General features: G+C 40.9%; 1 protein-coding gene across 4 annotated transcripts in view; it reads right to left on the bottom strand.

Moving 5' to 3' along the window:
* LOC106577535 (RAS guanyl-releasing protein 2) overlaps positions 1-20836 on the bottom strand; it is an 88507-nt gene extending 67671 nt beyond the window's left edge. For 3 of the 4 annotated variants that reach the window (XR_006760464.1, XM_014155646.2, XM_045701328.1), the window contains exon 1: positions 20442-20836. The gene's annotated coding sequence lies outside the window, so the exon portion shown is untranslated. Of the gene's footprint in view, positions 1-2234; positions 2305-20441 lie in introns of all 4 variants that reach the window. The other variant, XM_014155647.2, reaches the window with a different exon arrangement.
* Between the last annotated feature and the right edge of the window lie 36 nt (positions 20837-20872).

Here is a 20872-nt window from a genome sequence, read left to right as displayed (position 1 = left end):
GACCTCAAAAATAACTAATTGCTCAGCACTACCAAATTGCAAATGCCTACCCTAAACCTAAAAGGGTGGAAACAAATACTTGACCCCGTATTGTAAAACACAATTACAACAATAAGACCAATTGAATATTGCACATAATAAGCAACAAAATATAAACAGTCTTAAGAATTACCAGTAGCTGCCTTTCAAAATAGGACAATATTTTTTTTTAAATGTCAAAATATAACAAAACAATTAAATAACAAATAATATAAATAACAACAATACTGGTTTAGCAGGAGGACCCAGCCCCATTGCTTGTGGTCCTGAGGTGTGCATAGGTCAGAGGGTGGTGTACCCTGAGGTGGGAGCGCCGATTTGGTGTATTGCCTTCCTTTGCCGTTCTATCCTTCAGGCAAATCACTTAAATGGCACTGCCCCTAACACCAGATCGGCCGTTCTCACTCCATTTCCACTGTCTCCCTTCTCTAACTAAAAAGATGGAAGAGGTCACGCGTTATCGCCGCAAAAGTTTGCAAGCTATATGGACCAACCCCTTTCCCTTCCTCCTATCAAGAGAAGTGTAATTTGATCACCTCACTTTGTTCGCATTGTTGTGAACTTTTGAATATAAGAGTATACAAACAGTCCTAACAGTAATGAAAAACCAGACCGACGACACCGTCAAATATCCCGGTATACAGCCCAAGCCTAGTGGACATCGATGCACATACGTCACACCATGTACAGCAGCTATATTTTTATGTACATTTTTCAGGCAACTTGATAATGTGTGTAGAAGTGGGAGTCTCTGTGTATGTTGGTGTTGGAGGGTAATCTAACTGTCTGTCCCCAGGTTTCACTCCTCTGATCCAGCTGCTACATTGGGTCATGTTGGCGTGGTGGAGATCCTGCTGGATAAAGGAGGGGACATCGAATCCCAGTCCGAGAGAACCAAAAGCACACCTCTCCCTGGCCTGCTCTGTAGGAAGACAAGAGGTGCTGCTTTTCATTAAAACACATTCTTCTCGCAACACCACATCAGTTACTTGTTACCTTTTTGGTAAAACACTGGGGTATGTCCTCAGTGGAAATTCCCCAAAGGTGTTGTGTGGATTGACTAACCTGTGGTCCATTCCTTCCAACTGGTAAAGCGGTTACTGCTGTGCGGGGCCAACAAGGACCACCATAACGTTTCAGACTACACTCCTCTCAACCTGGCCACATCGGGGGAGCTGCATCAACATCCTCCTACGCGCTGGCACTGAAATCAACTCCAGGAACAACAGTTTATCAACCCTTGAAACCCACACCCATCCCTGTCAATGACAAGGATTTGTCCAAACTGCGTGTATAATCACCCATGTCCACATTCGCCCGAGACACAGTGCTCACAATCGCTGCAGACAAGGGCCATTACAAGTTCTGTGATCTCGGGCCTGGTTCCACGAGGGGGCAAAAGGGGGGCTTAGCCCCTCAGTTGAAACTTGTGCAGCCTCAGTTGTGTACTTGTATAAAAATAGCAAAAAAAGTTTAAACGATTGAGTGACAAGTTGACGCAAAATCTAACGCCACTGCGCTGTCTCAGCACCATGGACAGAGGGTTGTTTGTTTACAGATGTGGAGGTCCTGGGCTGGTTACACATGGTTTGTGGTTGCGAGGCCGGTTCGACGTACTGCCAAATTCTCTAAAACGACGGAGGCAGGTTATGGAAGAAAAATTTAGATAAATGCTCTGGCAACAGCTCTGGTGGACATTCCTGCAGTCAGCATGCCAATTGCACCCTCCCTCAAAACTTGAGACATCTGTGGCATTGTGTTGTCAGACAAAACTGCACATTTTAGAGTGGCCTTTGATTGTCCCCAACACAAGGTGCACCTGTGTAATGATGCTGTTTAATCAGCTTCTTGGCAGGTGTTTTATCTTGGCAAAGGAGAAATGCTCACTAACAGGGATGTAAACAGTTTAGAGAAATAAGTTTTGTGCAAATTGAACATTTCTGGTATCTTTTATTTCAGCTCATGAAACACGGGACCAACACTTACATGTTGTGTTTATATTTTTGTTCAGTGTATATTATGGCAGGCATTGTGATATGAAAGCCTGACTGCTTTTCTTTGTCTTTCTACAGATACTTCCTGTTCAACTTCTGTCCTCTACCAGATGTTAAACCTAGCTTTGTGTGTGTGTGTGTGTGTGTGTGTGTGTGTGTGTGTGTGTGTGTGTGTGTGTGTGTGTTTTGTTAATGGATTACCTGAACTTTGAGTTAAAATGTTTGTCCTTCTCCATTGATAACTTCTCTCCATACTCATCATTCAAACCACCTAGTGAGTAAAGACAGTACAGTTAACACATTCTCTCACATGTAGTGTTCTCCTCACACACATTCCTCTATCCATGCTGAAAGATGTGTGAGACGAGAAAATGTGCCCCGAGACGAGAGTGACAGATCAACTCAGGAATGACACGTCTCGCCCTGGTTACGGTAACTACCCACAAGGCACCTGCCGAGACACTTGTTTTTCCTTTCATTTCTCTCTGCCGTCTCTCTAGATCTGCCCGCAGTGCTGAATTGAGAGTTTCAAAATTAACTTCCTGTTGTTGATGGGCTGTCGTGGTCCCTGAGGCTAACAAGGGACTCTGCCAGCCATCATTCAACTTCCCACGATGCAAATGTGGCCTCGATTTACCCTGCGGGCAGAGGACACCACCAGGTCCGCCATAGCCAGTATGATACACCAACTGTAGCCAGATAAGGCTTGACTAGCCCAGGAGGACATCCTCATTCAAAACGCCATACCAGGGTGTTCAGCACAGTCACTATGTAGTGAGGTACCAGATCTGGGTTCAAATAGTATTTGTTTTCTTTTAAGTACTTTGAGTGTTTGTTTGACCCCACTGGAGTGACAGTCCAGGTGAGCGGGGTTTGCCATTTTTAGACTACTCCGTTGGTTACATTTACACCCAGGCAAGCTCAATTAAGTCCCGCAGAACTATTTGGAAGACAAATACTGTTTGAACCAAGGTGCGGAGATCCATTGACATTCTCTCGTCACCATGTCCAGTATCAAATTCACCCATACTTCCCTTTTCTGGTCACTATGAGCAATGTCTTGTTTAAAAAGCCAACCAAAGTAATAGTATCATACCAACAAAGCAGCCAATTAATTATATGTAGAGTGTAACAGACTAAGTTCCTGTTTAAGTGTTCCCTCCTAAACAGCTCCAACCAGAGGGGAAAAAAACCCACTTCCTGTTTTAGTACCATGTCTGTGTGCACTACTGTGACATTGGGGATGACAGGGCATGAGGATAACATAGGCTCTGAAAACAGTACAAAAAATATAAAAATTCAACATTTTACTGAGTTACAGTTCATAAAGGAAATCAGTCAATTGAAATAAATTCATTACGCCCTAAATCTATGGATTTCACATGACTGGGAATACCGATATGCCCAGGTGATCACAAACACCAACAACAAAAAAGTACAGGTGTGGATCAGAAAACCTGTCAGTATCTGATGTACAGCGCGACACATCTCCTTCGCATAGAGTTAATCAGGCTGTTGATTGTGGCCTGTTGTCCCATTCGATGTGCGTTGTTGGATATTGGCGGGAACTAGAACACGCTGTCATACACAAGGATCCAGAGCATCCCAAACATGCTCAAAAAGAAAAGCATTGTAAGTTTGAATTTTATAAAGTTAGTGTGGGAGAGGTGGAAAAATTGCTAACGATCAATAATGACAAACCTGGCATTGACAATTTAGATGGAAAGCTACTGAGGATGGTAGCTGACTATAGCCACTCCTATCTGTCATATATTTAATCTAAGCCTAGAGGAAATTATTAGTCCTCAAGTCTGGAAGGAAGCCAAAGTAATTCCGCTACCCAAGAGTGGTAAAGCAGCCTTTACTGATTCTAACAGCAGACCTTTAAGCTTTTTGCCAGCTCTGAGCAAACTGTTGGGGGGGGGTTACCAAATACAAGGCTATTTCTCTGTAAACAAATTCAGACTTTCAGCATGCTTATAGAGAAGGGCACTCACACAAATGACTGGTTGAAAGAAATTGATAAGATTGTAGGAGCTGTACTGTTAGATTTCAGTGCATCCTTTGATATTATTGACCATAACCTGTTGCTGAAAAAAAAAACATGCGTTTAGGCTTTTCAACCTCAGCTCTGAATCCACAATATGGCAATCTAATAACAAAGGGTTTTCTTTAATGGAAGCTTCCCTAATTTTAAACATTTAAGTGTGGTGTACCGCAGGGCAGCTCTCTCGGCCCGGTAATCTTTTCTATTTTTACCAATGACCTGCCACTGGCATTAAACAAAGCATGCGTGTCCACGTATGCTGATGATTCAGCCATATACGCATCAGCAACCACAGCTAATGAAGTCACTGAAACCCTTAACCTCTTATGGCTAGGGGGCAGTATTTTCACGGCTGGATAAAAAAACGTACCCGATTTAATCTGGTTACTAATCCTACCCAGTAACTAGAATATGCATATACTTATTACATATGGATAGAAAACACCCTAAAGTTTCTAAAACTGTTTGAATGGTGTCTGTGAGTATAACAGAACTCAAATGGCAGGTCAAAACCTGAGAGATTCCTTTACAGGAAGTGGCCTGTCTGACCATTTCTGGAACTTCTTTGCCATCTCTATCTTTTACTAAGGATCTCTGCTCTAACGTGACACTTCCTACGTCGTCCATAGGCGCTCAGAGCCCGGGAAAAACCTGAATGTCGTCATCCCAGCCCCAGGCTGAAACACATTATCGCCCTTCTCAAGTGGCCGATCAAGGGACTGTGGGCTTAGGCGCGTGACCTGACCGCCCCCGTCTTTGTGATTTTTTCCTCTGTTTGCCGAAAAGGAGATTCCCGGTCGGAATATTATCGCTTTTCTACGAGAAAAATTGCATAAAAATTGATTTTAAACAGCGGTTGACATGCTTCGAAGTACGGTAATGGAATATTTAGAATTTTTTGTCACGAATTGCACCATGCGCACGACCCTTCTTTACCATTTCGGATAGTGTCTGGAACGCACGAACAAAACGCCGCTATTCGGATATAACGATGGATTATTTGGGACCAAACCAACATTTGTTATTGAAGTAGCAGTCCTGGGAGTGCATTCTGACGAAGACAAAGGTAATGAAACTTTTGTAATAGTAAATCGGAGTTTGATCAGGGCTAAACTTGGCGGTGTCTAAATGGCTAGCCGTGATGGCTGGGCTATCTACTGAGAATATTGCAAAATGTGCTTTCACCGAAAAGCTATTTTAAAATCGGACATAGCGAGTGCATAGAGGAGTTCTGTATCTATAATTCTTAAAATAATTATGTTTTTTGTGAACGTTTATCGTGAGTAATTTAGTAAATTCACCGGATGTTTGCGGTGGGTATGCTAGTTCTGAACGTCACATGCTAATGTAAAAAGCTGTTTTTTGATATAAATATTAACTTGATTGAACAAAACATGCATGCATTTTATAACATAATGTCCTAGGGTTGTCATCTGATGAAGATCAAAGGTTAGTGCTGCATTTAGCTGTGGTTTTGTTTTTTGTGACATTATATGCTAGCTTGAAAAATGGGTGTCTGATTATTTCTGGCTTGGTACTCTGCTGACATAATCTAATGTTTTGCTTTCGCTGTAAAGCCTTTTTGAAATCGGACAGTGTGGTTAGATAAAGGAGAGTCATCTTTAAAATGCTGTGAAATAGTCATATGTTTGAAAAATTGAAGTTTTTGTATTTGAGGAATTTGTAATTCGCGCCACGCCTATCATTGGATATTGGAGCAGGTGTTCCGCTAGCGGAACGTCTAGATGTAAGAGGTTAACTTCCCTGGGCTAGGTGGGCAGGCATCCCACCTAGTCAACAGCCAGTGGAATCGCGTGGCGCGAAATACAAATACCTCAAAAATGCTATAACTTCAATTTCTCAAACATTGACTATTTTAAAGACAAGACTCTCGTTAATCTAACCACATTGTCCGATTTCAAAAAGGCTTTACAGCGAAAGCAAAACATTAGATTATGTCAGGAGAGTACCCTGCCAAAAATAGTCACACATGACACTCCTAGGACATGTTATACAATACATGCATGTTTTGTTCAATCATGTTCATATTTATCTAAATAAAAAATAAAAAAGCTTTTTTACATTAGCATGTGATGTTCAGAACTAGCATACCCACCGCAAACTTCCGGTGAATTTACTAAATTACTCACGATTAATGTTCACAAAATACAGAAATTATTTTAAAAATTATAGATACAGAACTCCTTTATGCAATCGCGGTGTCAGATTTTAAAATAGCTTTTCGTCGAAAGCACATTTTGCAATATTCTGAGTAGATAGCTCGGCCATCACAGGCTAGCTAATTTGACACCCACCAAGTTTGGCGCTCACTAAACTCAGAATTACTATAAGAAAAATTGGATTACCTTTGCTGTTCTTCGTCAAAATGCACTCCCAGGACTTCTACAACGAATGTTGTTTTGGTTCCAAATAATCCATAGTTATATTCAAATAGCTCAGTTTTGTTCGTGTCTCTATCTGAAGGGTGACGCGCGAGCACATTTCGTGACAAACAATTTCAAAATATTCCATTACCGTACTTCGAAGCATGTCAAACGCCGTTTAAAATCAATTTTTATGCTATTTTTCTCGTAAAATAGCGATAATATTCCAACCGGGCGACGTTGTATTCATTCAAAGGCTGAAAGAAAAAAAATGGAGAATTCTCATGAACACGCATCTCCAGTGTCACTGTTCCCAGCCTGACCACTCACAAAATCTCCTGCTGTTCTTCGCCCAGAGACAGGAGACACGTCATTCCACTTTCTGGCGCCTTCTGAGAGCCAATGGAATTCTTGTCCTTCTGTTGCATCTATCGAAAATACAGCATCTCTGCTGTAACGTGACATTTTCTAAGGCTGGCACTTCCTGTATGGAATCTTCTCAGGTTATGTTATACTCACAGACACCATTCAAACAGTTTTAGAAACTTTAGTGTTTTCTATCCAAATCTACTAATTATATGCATATTCTCATTTCTGGGCAAGAGTAGTAACCAGTTTTAAATCGGGTACGTTTTTTTATTCGGCCGTGCAAATACTGCCCCCTAGCCCCAACAGGTTAACAAAGAGTTGGTCTGTTATGGAATGGGTGGGCAGTAATAAACTGGTACTGAACATCCCTAAAACTAAGAGCATTGTATTTGGTACAAATCATTCCCTAAGTTCTAGACCTCAGCTGAATCTGGCTGTTGAACAAGTTGAGGAGATTAAATTACTTGTTACTGTCAACTGTCATGGTGAAAACATGTAGATTCAATGGTTGTAAAGATGGGGAGAGGTCTGTGCATAATAAAGAGATGCTCTGATTTTGACACCACATTCCAAAAAGCAAGTCCTGCAGGTTCTAGTTTTTTCTTATCTTGATTATTGTCCAGTCGTGTGGTTGAGTGCTGGAAGGAAAGACCTAGTTAAGCTGCAGCTGGCCCAGAACAGTCTTGCTCTTCATTGTAATCAGAGGGCTGATATAAATACTATGCATGCTTGGCTAAGAGTTGAGGAGAGACAGACTGCATCACTTATTTGTATAAGAAACATGAATGTGTTAAATCCCAAATTGTTTGCATAGTCAACTTACACACAGCTCTGACACACACTTACCGCACCAGACATGCCACCAGGGGACTTTTCACAGTCCCAAAATCCAGAACAAATTCAAGAAAGTGTACAGTATTATATAGAGCCATTATTGCATGGAACTTCCATCTCATATTGCTCAAATAAACAGCAAACCGGGTAAAAAAATAAATAATAAAAATAAAAAAAGAACACCACAATGCCTTTCCCCTATTTGACCTAGATAGTTTGTGTATTGGAATTCATATGTTGGCTGTGTGTGCTTTTTTAATTTATGTAGCGCTGTCCTTGAGCTGTTCTTGTTTCATGTTTTGTGGTGACCCAAGGAAGAGTAGCTGCTGCTTTTGCAACAGCTAATGGGGATCCTAATAAAATACCTAAATGGGTGACATGTGAGCATGCAGGCCATGGAAGAACTAGGGCATTTTCAGCTTCCAGGAATTGTGTACAAATCCTTGCGACATGGGGCCGTGTATTATAATGCTGAAACATGAGGTGATGGATAGATGGCACAACAATGGACCTCAGGATATCATCACGGTATCTCTGTGCATTCAAATGGCCATTGATCGAAATTTGTTAACTACATTGGAGATGGCTTATGGTAGAGAAATGTACATTAAATGTTCTGGCAACAGCTCTGCTGGATATTCCTGCAGTCAGCATGCCAATTGCACGCTCCCTCAAAACATCTGTGGCATTGTGTTGTGTGACAAAACTGCACATTTTAGAGTGGCCTTTTGTCCCCAACAAGGTGCACCTGTGTAATGATCATGCTGTTTAATCACTTTCTTGATATAGCACACCTGTCAGGTGGATGGATTATATTGGGAAAGGAGAAATGCTCACTAACAGGGATGTAAACAAATTTGTGCATAAAATTGGAGAGAAATCCATTTGTGAGTATGGAAAATGTTTGGGATCTTTTATTTCAGCTCATGAAACATGGGACCAAAACATTGCATTTATATTTTTGTTCAGTATAGCTATTAGAGCAACACTGAGCAATAGAAGGGCGATTCCACGCCAGCGGAAAATGTTTTAGAAATATCAGATTGTTCTGACCATTTTCACATGGAAACTTCATTTGGGAGAAAAGATTTTTACATTTGTATCAAACCATTTTTTTTTAATCATCAGGATGAAAGTGGCCATTTTAGACCTATACATGCCTCATAAGACCCTATGATCTGTGAACCGTATATGATGCGTACAACATCTTGGTGTCATTATACTCCTTAAAGTGTCTTCTAAAAATTTTAGAACACACTATGAGGAGTATAATGACACCAAGAGTATGGCACCGACAGACATGGCAGCTAGAATTTTCCTAGGATTGTCTGGGAGTGGTGTAGGGTAAAACTAGAAGTTAATGGCAGAGAGGTCTGGAACTCTTAATGGTCTATTAACTAATTTACCACCTGGTGATGTCACCAGGCAGGCCAAAAGTCTATCCCACCAAAACAGGCTGAAATTTCAAACAGCTCATACATTAAAATGGCATTATCATAATTTTCACATGCCAACAGACTGAGCTCTGGTATTATTCCAACCGCAGTGTGGAAATATATACAAAAACAGGGAAATCACGTTTTTTACTGTACTGGGCATTTAATATCTCATAACTAACCTTTTTGTTTATATTAAGACATATTGTTAGGAACAATATACTGTAGAAATACCTCAAATTTCCAGAGTGGGCTCCCTGCTAATTCTGAAGGTATGATACATTTTATGAGCACCACCAACACAGTGAATGGGAAAATGGATTCAAAGGTAACTCCATCTCCTGAATGTGCAATCCTAAAGGAGGACCATGATAGGTAATTTACCCATGTCAATTTCTAATTATAAAATGGGTAATATCATTAACCCTCAGGTAACAAACTACCTTTTTGGACCTCACACCACCCCTTGAATTTTTACATTAAAAAAAATATATAATATCACCTGACATGTTTGTGTCCAAATAGATTAGGGGCTGAAGTGAACGTGGCCTTTTGTCTGCGAGTGGAGCAGTCCTTTCAGGAAGCAAAGTCGTATGAGACACAATTGGGGATAAAAATCACTTAACATGTTGAAACTGAAATAACTTTATATAAAAATTAAAAAAATTCAAATGCATGTGCATGAGTATGTAAAGAAGTATATTTGTTTAAATACTTGTTTTTATTTATATACTAAAACTGTGTTTTTTGGTTCGTTGCCTCAGGGCAACATTGTGCAGTTAGACCACTTTTGTTCGGGCAATATCATGCTAAAGTGTGGAGATGTGCTCGGATGCATAATTATGACCATAGTCAATGTTTTTACTTTACCATCTACTGATACTTACAGGAAATGGACACAACATTCAATGGGCGGAAGGAACATTATCAAGCAGTTAGGGTCATTCCCTCTTGACAGTGAGCTTGAGGAGAGTCAGGAAGAGTGGATCCCGAATCAGGTTTGAGTGACAGTTCGGTCAGGAGTCAGATAGGGGTCAGTCAGCAAAGTAGTGTGTGTGCGTGCGCATCAGTGGATGAAGAAGGGTATGACACATTCAAATGTGTGCTTCCTGCTTTATTTTTTAAAGGAGAATGCCTGTCTGTTGACAATGAGACTGAGATGTCGCAGAGTTTTATGTTCCACGCCTACCCCGGTGGAGAACACCCCACGATGCATACTTCAATGCTTACCCAGAATGGCAGGGCCTGCTTTCAAGATCTGATGATAGCATGTCCCCCCTTCAAGCAGTTTCTCTGAAAACTTTCTGGAAGTTATTGTAGGGCAGTCAAATATATAGTTGAAGTCAGATGTTTCACATACACTTATGTTGGAGTCATTAAAACTCGTTTTTCAACCACTCCACAAATGTCTTGTTAACAAACTATAGTTTTGGCAAGTCGGTTAGGACATCGACTATGTGAATGACAAGTAATTTTTCCAACAAATTGTTTACAGGGATTATTTTACTGTATTTCTATTCCTGCGGGTCAGAAGTTTACATACACTAAGTTGACTGTGCCTTTAAACAGCTTGGAAAATTCCAGAAAATGTCATCATGTCTTTAGAAGCTTCTGATAAGCTAATTGACATAATTTCAGTCAATAGGTGTACCTGTGGATGTATTTCAAGGCCTACCTTTAAACACAGTGCCTCTTTGCTTGACATCATGGGAAAAATCTAAAGAAATCAGCTAAGACCTCAGAAAATAAATTGTAGACCTCCACAAGTCTGGTTCATCCTTGGGAGCAATTTCCAAACGCCTGAAGGTACCATGTTAATCTGTACAAACAATAGTACGCAAGTATAAACACCATGGGACCACGCAGCCGTCATACCGCTCAGGAAGGAGATGCGTTCTGTCTCCTAGAGATGAACGTACTTTGGTGTGAAAAGTGCAAATCAATCCCAGAACCACAGCAAAGGGCCTTGTGAAGATGCTGGAGGAAACAGGTTCAGAAGTATCTATATCCATAGTAAAATGAGTCCTATATCAACATAACATGAAAGGCCACTCAGTAAAGAAGAAGCCACTGCTTCAAAACCACCATAAAAAAGCCAGACTACGGTTTGCAACTGCACATGGGGACAAAGATCGTACTTTTTGGAGATATGTCCTCTGGTCTGATGAAACAAAAATGGAACTGTTTGGCCATAATGACCATCGTTATGTTTGGAGGAAAATGGGGGATGCTTGCAAGCTGAAGAACACCATCCCAACCAGGAAGCACGGGGGTGGCAGCATCATGTTGTGGGGGTGCTTTGCTGCAGGAGGGTCTGGTGCACTTCAAAATAGATGGCATCATGAGGGAGGAAAAGGATGTGGATATATTGAAGCAACATCTCAAGACATCAGTCAGGAAGTTAAAGCTTGGTCACAAATGGGTCTTCCAAATGGACAATGACCCAAAGCATACTTCCAAAGATGTGCAAAATGGCTTAAGGACAACCAAGTCAAGGTATTGGAGTGGCCATCACAAAGCCCTGACCTCAATCCTATAGAACATTTGTGGGCAGAACTGAAAAAGCGTGTGCGAGCAAAGAGGCCTACAAACCTGACTCAGTTACACCAGCTCTGTCAGGAGGAATGGGCCAAAATTCACCCAACTTATTGTGGGAAGCTTGTGGAAGGCTACCTGAAACATTTCACCCAAGTTAAACATTTTAAAAGGCAATTCTACCAAATACTAATTGAGTGTATGTAAACTTCTGACCCACTGGGAATGTGATGAAAGAAATAAAATAAAATCACCTCTATTATTCTGACATTTCACATTCTTAAAATAAAGTGGTGATCCTAACTGACCTAAGACAGGGAATCTTTACTAGGATTAAATGTCAGGAATTGTGAAAGACTGAGTTTAAATATATTTGGCTAAGGTGTATGTAAACTTCAACTGTATATGCGATACAATGTAATGCAAACAAGCCCCTTAACCTCACTATAAAAGAATTGGAGCTCCTGGGTATTGTGGTGTACATGTCATTGTTTGGTTTACCAGGCACCCGCATGTTTTGGAACAAAGCCTGCCGAGTGTCCCAAGTAGCTGACACCATGATATTGAATAGATGGGAGGCCATAAAAAAAAAAAATCCCTGAGGTTGACATGTGGGATCGCAAGTGAAAGATGATTACCCAAGTCCCCTGCCCTGCTGTGGTGAAAGAATACAACAAGAATATGGTTGGGGTGGATCTGCTTGACTAACTGATTGCACTGTACCAGAACAAAATCAGATCAAAGTGGTACCACCGGCTGGCGTTCCACTTCCTGGATATGATCATCGTGACCACCTGGCTGCTCTACCAAAGAGATTGTGAAGGCACTGGCATGAGAAAGAAGGAACAAATGAATCTGTATACCTTTAAGTCAATACGTCGCTGAAGGCCTATGCAAAACTGGAAAGAGTCACTGCAAGAAAGGTCGTCCCAGTTCCACAACTGCTGGTGAGTATGAGGATAAGAGGAGAAAAAGACCCACTGCTCCAATTCGCCTGGATGCCACAGCCCACTGGATGATTGTGGCTGAAAAGAAGGGGAGATGCAAGGTACCAGGGTGCACAGGTACACCAAAAGCCAAGTGCCAGAAATGTGATGTCCACCAGAAACTGCTTCATGAGGTTCCACACAGAATTGGAAAGCAGAGTGTGCCTTGTCAAAAAGAGAAACACTGATTCAAACAATAACCCACACACACATATATTTGCTAACCCCTCCACACAGTCATTTGGATGTTGGTTTATATGTAATGTGAGAAACATTTATACATGAAGTGTTACTTGTAATTAGTAGTAGTTTATTTGATGTTTTGACATTAAAAGCTTGTAATTGGTTGGAACTATTTGTGGTTGATGTTTGTCTAAATAAAACTTGTTCTAATGCATATATTGCTGGTTTCCTTATTCCATTGTCATATGTACTATAGAAAACCTTGGTGTTTCAGTACCCTCGTAGCACATTGTTGCCCTGAGGCAACAAACCAATATCTGGTTGGGGGGGGAGACGACAAATTTTATGGTGGATATATTAACATCAGGGATCCCCAAGCTCACAAAAAAAAAAAAAAAATGTATATAACCATTTAAAATATTTTAAAATGTTTTAAACATTTATAAATTAAGAACAATTAAAAAAAAAGTATACAAAAAAATAAGTAAAAAAAAAACATGTAATAAAAAAATATCTAAAATAATAATATAAAAAAAAAAAAATATTAATTGTGTAATGCTCAGAAATTGACTTTTTGGGCCTGATATAAATATAAAAAGGAACTCAAAGTTTACCCCTTTTGCATACCCCACCATACAGTACCATGAGACAGTCATGTCTTCATCACTGGAAAAGATAAATGGTTGAGATTTGATACAACTTAAAAGCTTACAAACAGGTTTGCCAAAAAAATAGAAGTTGAAAAAAAATAAACACTTAAATTACCAAAAAACCCATTTTTTTCTTCATATTAGCATATGTTGTAGCTTTGACCCCATTTTACATAATTGAAGGGTTTTGTGCTGTGTCCACCACCAGTTGAGACACAACATGCTCTTGAATACAGGGTGGGTGTCATGCTTTGGCTAATAAATGTACTAAAATGGGAATACAATTTAAATTTCAACTTTCAAAATGGTACCACAAAGATGGTTGGGGGTCCACACAGAGAATGTTGACTTGAATGGGAATATCTGTTGCTTAAAATTATACTGGAAATCTATTGAAATAAAGATGGATACAATAGACTTGACCATTTAAGATGACAAATTGACAGTGGGTGGACCAGTGGTCATCTTTGTAGTAGTAAAACAAATTTAAATGAAAATTTCAAATGGTGTACCAGCTAAATTGTAGTTGTCTGAAGGGATGGGTCCATTCTATTTCTATTATTGAAATGACACCTACCCTGTATTCAAGAGCATGTTGTGTCGCAACTGATGGCGGGCACAACACCAACATGTCAGAACTGAAATGTGGGTTAACCTACAACATATGTGAATATCCAAAAACATAGATAATTGACATTAAAAGGTTTAATGAATTTTTTTTTTCTTCAATAAATTAAATTGTTTGACAATACTCTTTGTAAGCTTTTAAGTATCAAACTCAAAACCATTTATCTTTTCCATTGATGAAGACATGGTATTGTGGGGTATCCCAAATTAGGTAACACTAAGCACCTTTATCTCCTGAATATTTTGGTATTCGGGTGCAAAAAGTACCTTCTCCAAAAATGCACATTCTTCCATGGGCAAACATGTATGGAAAGCCATTGTTTAAATCAAATGGAATGCTGTCAAAAAGAGATTATGAATTCATATGCATTTCACCTATAAGGAGTAGGAGGACATCAAGATGTCTGTATCATGTACAGTTCACAGATCATAGGGTCTTACTGGGGTATGTATAGGTCTAAAAAGGGCCTAAAATTGCCAATTTCATCATGATTTCTCTCAAAAATTGTTTGTGATACAAATGTAAATGTAAAAAGCATGTCAAAACATCCCTCCTTCCAATGAAGTTCCTTTGTGAGAATTGCCAGAACAAGCTGACAACAAAAATGCTTTCAGCTCCCGCTGGCATAAAATTGCCCAGAAAGGTCTGAATGTTTTTGTGGGCATGTTGACAAACTGAGGTAATCCAGTGATAAAACACAATTTATCAAATGTGTAAAAACACATTTTCTACTGCAGGTGCATTGTCAATTCTTTCAAAACAAGAAAAGTGTATACTTCACACTTGTTGCAACTACTGGCTCTACACAGTCACAATTGTCTGCTTGTACTACTCCACAGGGTCACCCACTGTATTTTAATATGTTCTCCCACCTACCTCATTGACTATGTCTCTCCTGGCTGATTGATCTATAGCTGTTACGCTTTCACCCTACTCCCTCCCTCTCTGCTCCCTCCCAGGTGTTCCATCTTTGCCCTTTAAAGGTGAAAGGAGCACTGACAAGATGACATTGTACAGGTCCTCTATTTCTCCTCTCAGGAACATGAGTGAGAGTGAGAGACATGGAGGTAGAGAAAGAAGGAGATAGGGGAAGGGAGAGAACGAGAAGGGAGTGAAGTAGAGAGGACAGGAAGCAGTGAACCGTACCGCAGTGATGCGACTACATGCATCTGGGTAGCTGCTACCTGTAATTACTTTCTTTGTTGGTTTATTTTGCGCTCCTGGGATTTAGCTTTTTTTTTCTCACATCCTACTGATCAGCCTCTGTACATTCTCCCTCCCCCCCTTCTCTCTTTTTCCATCTCGCTCACCCTTTTCTCCTCCCCCCCAACCATATCTCAGTCCTTGGGCATAAATCAGCCCTTTACAAAGAATCTAATTAAGCTCAGTGTGCCTAACAAGGCGCTGGGGCATGGCGGTGTTGCCGCAGGTCGGTGAAGTCGCTCCCTGGTCCTGGAGATGAGTGAAATGTCAAGCATGTACACAAAGCTTTAAGAGAGGAGTAGGGTAACATGCCTGAGGAGAAAGGTTGGAGGAAAGCTTGGAGGCTGTCTGTGTGGAGAGCGAGATCAGATTTCTACCTGTGCATCACATCCACCTCAGCTGGCTTCCTTTGTTCATGCCGCGGAGGTATGGAACACCAAAACAACTTCAGGCTCATTCACTCCAAATTTAACAGAGGTGCATTGGTGAATCATACTCGTGCAATGGGTAACTCCCGGGCTAATGATCCTGCTTTAGCTCAGAGGGCTAACAATTATATAGCAGACCCTGGGTCGAATCCAGACAGTTACACAAACACTCATCCTAGCAGGCCTTTGAACAAGCACAGTGCAATAGTTATGTCATTGACTTTATAGTTGGCATAGGGATTAATCAACTCTAAGATATTATGTTGGGATTTTGGACTAATTGCCTGATTGATCAGCCAGGCCTACTGAAGGGACTATGTATTTTACGTGTAGCTAAAGGTGCGTCGAGCAGGATATGCCTAGATACAACATTATTTGCAGGATGGTGCATTTCTCTCAATCAGTAACTGACACGCAACAAGAGCACAGTAAGCAGCACATTACCCAATATTCAAATAATTGCTGAAGTTAAATCAACAACATTCAGCTCAGCTCTTCATGCAACGAACAGAACCACATCAAAACAAGCTGATAAAGGTTTGACCTCAGAACACCTGTAGGCCTACACATACATACAGTACCAGTCAAACATTTGGACACGCCTGCTCATTCAAGGGTTTTTCTTTATTTGAACTATTTTCTACATTGTAGAATAATAGTGAATACATAAAACACTATAAAATAACACATGGAATCATGTAGTACATTTTTTTTTTTAAATACAAAAAAATATTTAAAAAAAGTGTTAAACAAATCAACATACCACCCTTTGCCTTGATGACAGCTTTGCACACTCTTGGCATTCTTTCAACCAGCTTCACCTGGAATGCTTTTTCAACAGTCTTGAAGGAGTCCCAACATATGTTGAGAACTTGTTGGCTGCTTTTCCTCCACTCTGCAATCCAACTCATCCCAAACCATCGCAATTGGGTTAAGGTCAGGTGATTGTGGAGGCCAGGTCATCTGATGCAGCACCATAACTCTCTTTCTTGGTTAAATAGCCCTTACACAGCCTGGAGGTGTGTTTTGGGTCATTTTCCTGTTGAAAAACAAATGATAGCCCCACTAAGCACAAACCAGATGGGATAGCGTATCGCTGCAGAATGCTGTGGTAGCCATGCTGGTTAAGTGTGCCTTGAATTGTAAATAAATCACTGACAGTGTCACCAGCAAAGCATCCCCCACATCATCACACCGCCTCCTCCATGCTTCACAGTGGGAACTACACATGCAGAGATCTGTTCATGTACTCTGCGTCTCACAAAGACACGGCGGATGGAACCAAAAATCTCAATTTTGGATTCATCAGACCAAACGACAGATTTCCACCGGTCTAATGTCCATTGCTCGCGTTTCTTGGTCCAAGCAAGACTCTTCTTATTATTGGTGTCCTTTAGTAGTGGTTTCTTTGCAGCAATTCGACCATGAAGGCCTGATTCACACAGTCTCCTCTGAACAGTGTGTCTGTTACTTCAATTCTGTGAAGCATTTATTTGGGCTGCAATCTGAGGCTGGTAACTCTAATGAACTTATCCTCTGCAGCAGATGTAACTCTGGGTCTTCCTTTCCTGTGGCAGTCCTCATGAGAGCCAGTTTCATCATAGTGCTTGATGGTGTTTGCGACTGCACTTGAAGAAACGTTAAAAGTTCTTAACATTTTCCAGATTGACTGACCTTCATGTCTTAAAGTAATGGACTGTTTCTCTTTGCTTATCTGAGCTATTCCTACCATAATATGGACTTGGTATAGTGCCAAATAGGGCCATCTTCTGTATAGCACCCCTGCCTTGTCACAACACAACTGATGGTCTCAAACGCATTAAGAAGGAAAGAAATTCCACAAATTAAGGCACACATGTTAATTGAAATGCATTCCAGGTGACTACCTCATGAAGCTGGTTGAGAGAATGCCAAGAGTGGTTGAGAGAATGCTACCTTGAAGAATCTCAAATATATTTTGATTTGTTTAATACTTTTTTGGTTACTACATGATTCCATATGTGTCATTTCATAGTTTTGATGTCCTCACTATTATTCTACAATGTAGAAAATAGTAAAAATAAAGAAAAACCCTTGATTGCGTAGGTGTGTCCAAACTTTTGACTGGTACTGTATATCCTCTCCATTACCATCATCCCACCATGTTTCTCAATTGAGCCATGTCAAAAGCTTTAGTGAAAACCTCCAGACAGACTTACAAGTCAAAGCCCTAAATCTGACAGGCAACATTCTAGCAGGGAGGGATAGAAACTGTGGTCAAATCAGTGAGGCTGCACTGCAGACCAACTCAATGGCCAGAACACCCCGGCCCGGTCCTAATCCCCGCTGCTCTGTGGGCGGTTGGAAGAAAGCGTCTGACAGAGCCGGTGGAGTTGGGCCACCCGCAACCCCTGCCTGCACTCCAGACACCAAGTAATGATGCCAGCGAATCGATACCCAAACAAAGTGAGCAAGGGTTTGACCTCTCACTTGTTTTATTTTATCTCCCCGTGCCGCCTGCAGAGCCACACAAAGCATAGTGCACAGACTGGAAAGTAACCCAACACTCATAGCCGATTCATATGCAGCCAGGTTTCTCAAGATTCACTTCGAAATTGGACGTTCATCCATGTCCCAAGGTCGACGGGAGATTCCTTCAAAACCCGTCACTAGGGGCAACGGTCAGCGCTATTACCATCAAGTAGGCTTGGGTTTTGCAAGGGCAAAGTTTCCAAAACTCGGTCCTCGGGACCCCAAGGGGTGCACATTTTGGTTTTTGCCCTAACACTACACAGTTGATTAAAATAGTCAAATGATCATCAAGCTTTGATCAGTTGAATCAGCTGTGTCAAACTCATTCCCCAGAGGGCCATGTGTCTATGGATTTTCGCTCCTACCTTGATTGATCAATTAAGGTCACTATTTAGTAAAGAACTCCCTTCACCTGGTTGTCTCGGTCTTAAATGAACGGAAAAACTAAAAACCTGCAGACACTAGGCCTTCCAATGGAATGAGTTTGACGCCCGTGTTAAGGGGGGAAAAAAACAAAACATGCACCCCTAGGAGTCACGAGGACCGAGTTGGGAAACTCTGTGCTAGGGTGTTGTGGATAGGGATTGTGGAGGAGCGTAAGCCGCAAGCTCTGGATCACAGGGTCGCGTGTTCAATTGCAATGCTAATCGCTGCAACAGTGTTAAACCTTACCCCTTAATTTAACAATTCGGAATGAATGCTTAAATTTAACCGTGGAGTTGTTTTTGTTTTAACCCTAACTTCACCATTCGGAATTAACGCCCAAATGTAATAATGGGATGTGCCAGTGACAGCAGCAGCAGGTGGCTCAACTGATCACTGTGACAACCCATAAACAACAACGAAATTTGACATTTGGGGAAACGTCTGAATCTGAAGTCAAACCGTGAGATCTTGTTGTTTATGTCAATGTGTTAAGGGACTTATTTGCCATCATCAGTTGTGGGGAGCAGCTCTCTAAAGTGCCTATGAATAACAGACCTAATGGTTAATGCAAGTGTGCTGTATACCTAATACTGTACTTGAATATGACGTATGAGTGATATTAGTTTAGGCTATATTACCAGGTCATAACAATGCCTCTTTTTAAAACAATACAATTCAAATACATGAATAACCATACAGGGTGTTTCTTTGTGTTGAACAATGATCTCATGATGTCTATAGCTGGTAATGAATCTCACTAATTGGCATGTGATACAAAGAGGGTAGCGAGCAGCCAAAATATTCAACAGCAGTGGTAACTTCATCACCAGTAGTATAAAGATAACACGGTCTGTCTCATACACAAATATAGCCCATCTGTTTCACTCAATAGGCATGTGAGAATATTCACACCCTGGCATTACTGTGACAAACACAGAGGCGTGGTTTGCTAGAGCATGAAGAAACATGCCACTGCTCACTCATATTCTCTCTTTACGTGTGGCAATGCCAACAAGCTCTCACAGTCTCACTGCAGAATTAGACGTTTATCCATATTTCCCAAACGTCTAATTTCGAAGTTGCTCCAAACAACAAATTTCAAATTGTTTTTGACAACCTGGATTGCTCCTTCTGCTTTGTATTGTTCCATTGGAGTTAGGGTTAAGTTTAGGCGTTAGAGTAAAGGGTTAAGGTTAGGGGAAGGGTTAGCTAACATGCTAAGTATTGTGCAAAGTTTCTAATTAGCTAAAATTGTCCGTGATGAGATTCGAACTCACTACATTGGGGCGCCTTTGTTCGCGTTATGTACAGAATAATACCAAATGCTCTGAGACCAGGTTGCGTGGCTGGATTTTAAGGCATTTCCTGATGTCCTCAGGATATGTATAGACGTCCAATTTCAAAGTCAATCTTGAATGATCTCCCTGGGCAATGTGTGGTTAAGATGTATGCAGCACAGTATGTGTTTACATGATTAGGCTATTCCTCTCTTGCGCCACATGCGGATAAATCATATTTAATTGCGCAACTTGTTGATCATGTAAAGAGCCATTGGAATATAACACACTATCAAACTATAACTAGTGTCACAGCTTGCCTCTTGAGATAACCCTCCACAAGTTCGCCTTATTCGGTATAAAAGACAAAAGTGAGGTAATGAAGCCAAGAGCCGTCCAAACCAAGATAAAATCAGTCATGCTGAAAATGTTTATCAAATTAATATCGCAGACCATGAATTACATCACAAGTGCATAAACATGCACTCTGTTGTAGCCAGATATGTCTTACCTTCAGAGTTTGGAGAGTCCCATCACACGAAATGTTTGCCTAGTTATGCGCTGCAACTAAAATAATGTCAGCCTTAACGCCAGGATGGATACCTTCCATAAACAAATTACCAGACCATGTAGGTTGGCTGGCTATGGTCTAGATCACATTGATCTAACTGTACGGGTATAGTTTTTGGGGTAGCATCTAGACCAAACGATAAAGCCTATGCATGCACTTGCAGGTCCTTGCAAAAAAAGACGCAGTAAATAATGCGAAAATGAAGTCACAAGTTCCAGATATGAGATCCGTTGAAGTTGATGCTCCACAGCTACAGGTCTCAAATACACGTCTGCCCATGCGCTTATGCAACGAACTACTGCCAGCTGCCAGCACTTAGCGCCAAATTAAAATAGATGCCTGTTGCGGTGTTACTGTCATTGCTGTAGATC

This window comes from Salmo salar, chromosome ssa18 (genome assembly GCF_905237065.1).
Source record: "Salmo salar chromosome ssa18, Ssal_v3.1, whole genome shotgun sequence".
In the NCBI taxonomy this organism is placed as follows: domain Eukaryota; kingdom Metazoa; phylum Chordata; class Actinopteri; order Salmoniformes; family Salmonidae; genus Salmo; species Salmo salar.
The sequence above is the reverse complement of the archived record's forward strand: the minus strand, read 5'-3'. Positions and strand labels throughout refer to the sequence as shown.